Source organism: Schistocerca cancellata, chromosome 1 (assembly GCF_023864275.1).
Source record: "Schistocerca cancellata isolate TAMUIC-IGC-003103 chromosome 1, iqSchCanc2.1, whole genome shotgun sequence".
NCBI classification, from domain to species: Eukaryota; Metazoa; Arthropoda; class Insecta; order Orthoptera; family Acrididae; genus Schistocerca; species Schistocerca cancellata.
The window spans coordinates 877,633,403-877,637,688 of NC_064626.1; the positions used below are offsets into that span (position 1 = coordinate 877,633,403).

The 4,286-nt window shown below is 37.8% G+C and overlaps 1 pseudogene; it reads right to left on the reverse strand.

Moving 5' to 3' along the window:
• Nucleotides 1-861: 861 nt before the first annotated feature.
• LOC126096615 (U2 spliceosomal RNA) lies at nt 862-1,038 on the reverse strand (annotated as a pseudogene).
• Nucleotides 1,039-4,286: the final 3,248 nt, after the last annotated feature.

Sequence of the window (4,286 nt, forward strand, 5' to 3'; positions counted from 1 at the left end):
TATCGTACTATAGAGTTTCCCAGACCGCAGCGCCATCTGTTGTTGACAATTGTAACTACTGTAATTTCGAAAGTTTGTCTGCCTGAAAATGTACTGTTCTCCCAAGCATATTGCAACAAACGGTGTATTTCTATCGCTGCTCGTTTAGTTTTTATTACCGTTTCAAATATACCGGTCATTTTTGAAACACCCTGTACATTGTACCTGAAAGTCGCAGGCCCGGTATCGGCAGATAAATACGATTTTGCAGTGCCCTTGTTATTCAGATTACGATGAAAAGTTCCTTTGGACATGCATTCATGTTCAGTGGACGCGTGGTTGACGACATATGGAAGTTTGGATCTAGCTGTGGGTCGTTCACGGATAGCCAAATGGTAAGGCGACTGCTCGCGATAAGTGGGAAATCCTGCTTGGAGTCACGGTCTGGCACAAATTTTCACCGTTCTAATTCCATTCTATAGCTGATAGATGTCCCTATTCGCAATTGCAAATTGATTGCAATGTCATCTGAAGTTACATCTTGTTCTTTTTTAATACTGGAAATTACTAGGTAGTTAGATGTGTGATAGCAATGTACTACTTATCTTAATTTCAACCACAATCACAGTACAATGATGGAGACAAAACGCAGAGAGAAGGAAAAAATAGCAAAAGCACTTACAGAAAACAAAGAGAAAATAAGTCTGAGTATAATTATTTATTCGCTATTATTTCAACAACGATTTAATAATTTCATTAAGTATCTTCAAATTTCATTACCCTCATCTTCAGGCATAGTCTACTGATCCCTAACTCATAGCTGCTCTTGTTAAAATATTTGCCACTTCTTCTTCAGAGCTAACATATTCACATTCAGATGTCCTTTGTTATGCAGCTGACTTACGAAATGGCATTAAATATTCACATGATGCAGTTCTTTATTTTTCCAATTCTCTAATAGATGTATCATATCTGATAAGTCCAATGCAGTACATATCAGTTATTAAGCTGATAAGAACTGATACTACTTTTGATCCTAGCCAAGAGGCATGACTGATTATTATCTTCATAAACTGTTGAAGTTTTCACAAATATTTTAAATTCTTCAAGAAGATTCCTCATTACAGACTGTCTGCTCCAGCTGTTACCTAAGCTGCTTCTTTTGACTATAGTGAACATATGTCTGTCTCCTTGTAGACCAACAAAGAGTATTTCCAAAAACTTGGCGTATGTGTCCTGTTGTTGAACTTCTTTCTTCTTCAGGTCCCTTGTCAGAATCAACATAGCAGAGAAGAGCATTTATTTTTCCCTTTTTGTAACACAGATGAACATCAAGCATTCGTTTCAAACCTTTCCAGTAGAATTATGGTGGTTTATTTTTATGTATACTAAAATAGTTGATTAATGCACTTACGTCAGCTGTCACTATATATACATCAGACAACCTATTAACTGTCTATATGGTTTATTTACAGACATTCACACAAGCTTTTTCACTAGACTTGGCTTCCATTGGTGTTTTACAGGGCTTACAGTCTTCCATGTTCAATCTTTTCAATAATTTTTCAAGATAAACACGTTGACGAATAGAAACATTTTGCTTTTGGTCCTATGTATATTTATTCCAAGGAATGATGATTCTCCAAATTCTCACATTTCAAATTTTAATTCTCACTTCTTCTTAATATTGATGATTTTGTTTTTATAATTCTCAGCAATTATGATATCTACATACAGTTACAAGTAAGTATTATAACCAACAGTGCTTGCAACATGGAGATATCTTTCAACTTTGGATTGTCAAAACCCAATTTCCTACATAAAATTGTCAAATGTAGATGTCCAAGTTCATGGTATCTGAGTCCATAAAAAGCTTTATTGAGTTTGCATGCAGGTCCTTCCTTAATATTTACACCTGGAGGAACTCTCATATCAAATTCTTCCATCAGTTCTTCATGTGGGAAGTCATTTTGTATATCCATTTGCTCCACACAAAAATCATGTTGAGTCATCACACTAAGAAAGCTGTTCATTGCTGTGAGTCGAGTAACTTGAGCATATGTCTCCTCAGTAGTCATATCACTCTACCTGAGCGCGGCCTTTAATAACCGAATGTGCCCTATACCTTTTATTGATTCCATGTGCACCTCTTTTTACGTTGAATACGCGCTTTCTGTCGATGGCCTTTTTATCTAGTGGAAGCTGTGCGTAAGTCCAATTCCCACTACATGAGAGGTAGTCCAATTCTTCCTTCAAGTGGCATTGTTAGCTGCAACAGGCGGGAGATGTGCTTTGTTGGTGCTGCTGCACATTTTAACGATTTTGACCGAGAGAAACTTACACTGCAATGTTCTTCTTCAGTACACCAGTGTAGAAGTGTACAGAGAAACTGATAAGCGAAAAATCCGTGCAATAGGCACGTTTATTTATATATAAAAGCCGATTTCGTAATTTTCCTTTGTGTGGGATCGCGCGTACCAGATTCATGTGTCGAATTGAAGTTCTAGATTCGCATATTTTACTGTTTGCGTTGCTTCTGCATAATCTTTCATTAATTGTATTAATACACGTTTATTTTGCGATACATTGTGAGATTTCGAACATTCACGAGTGCCACGATAAACTCGTACCATTATCGTCAATTACATGCTTAAACAAACTTAATTGTGATCTCTTAAAATTTTTGAGAACAGTAGGTCTATCCTCGTTCAAGACAATTATTCTTTAATTTCATTGTACCATTTCATGAGAAATAAGTTATTTTTGAGAATTTTTGAAGACTTACAAAACTATTTTTTCGTAAGTTACTGGCACAAATGTTTTGGATATGTAACTTGTTTCATAGCAAATCAACATTTGTGGTTCACAGTTCTGCCAAAGAACACATCACTCATGAATGTCATTGTACACCAACGGAAATAAACGTGCGTTTTTTTATAATTTTCGGAAGTTACCATTATCCTTGCATAATCTACGAGCAGTTTGTAGTAAATTGACGTTTGTGATTTAGTTATTGTAGTAGATATGCTACCTAACATATTGTGTCACATCTAGTTTTCCCTTAAAGAAGAGTAGCCCTATATATTATCTGCATTTATTGTAAATTACTCTGTTTTCGAGTTTGCTAACAACTATAACTAACCACAAAACGTTTTAGAAGCTACTCATTTTTACCACGGGTTTTTGTGTTGCCTTAATAGAGATCTCGTTTAGAGTATTTGATTCATTTGTTATAGGGAATTAGCAACTTTTTAGCTCAACAGATTAAAAGATAATCAGCAGGCTTAATTCAAAGTTCTTTGATGACTGCCTTGTAATATGATGCACCAGCCAAAATTCAGTTCCACTCTGAATGCTGTTCTCAAAGATGGGATGAGTTGGGTGACATTCGTAGGCAGCTGGAAATCCCCTTGACTACTGCCAGACTATTGTCAGCTGCTCAAATCAGTGTGCTGAAAGAGCTCACAAGAGTCATGTACCTATGGTACTGGTACCAGAGGTACCTCAAGTACTACCCTCTCCTCTCGACCCTGTCTTCTCTGCACAAAGTGCAGGATCTGTCTTTTTCGTCCACTTGACTGCGAATGCCTTGTCAATGGTAGATCTAGGCGTCCAGTACATGGTGGACAGGGACCAGGAAGCACTCAGGGTGTTGTATCGAGCACCCTAACCAATAAGTCTGAGGTGTTGTCTTTCACTGAAACTGAAACTGAGCCAGTGGGACTCACTTCACCTGTTTTTGGGAAACTTTTTTTGTCTGTGTCAAGAGCAGACAAACGCAAAAGGGTAAGGACCTATTAATCGTTTACAGTTCAAACATATGGCGAATGATTGTACCCCTTAGGGAAATGGCAGCAAGAGACAGGAAAGGACCCAAGTGCAGCCACTGTGTATACCTGGAGGCCTCATTCAACATGTTGAAGAGGCTATTTCAGCAGCTGTTGAGTAAACAGGGTACAATCAACTCCACATTGTGGTGCATGTTGGAACAAACGATGTCTGTCATCTGGCTGTAGGGTACCCCTAAATGGGTCAGGTGTGCACTACGCATCAGAGGCTGCTACTCAGGTAGCTGACCGTGAGATGGGTTCACACAAGGTTTTTTTTAGATTATGCGACTCTCTATCCAGTCCAGGAAAGGGTAGCTGTAGAAAAGCTAGAAGTATCAGTGTAAAATCTAAAGAAATGCCTCCCAATAGCGAGAGTATTAAAATACTAATGGTAAACTGTTGAAGCATTCACAACAAAGTGCCAGAATTTGAAGCACTCATGAAAAGGAAAAGCAGTCAGGCTCATATAATACTAGG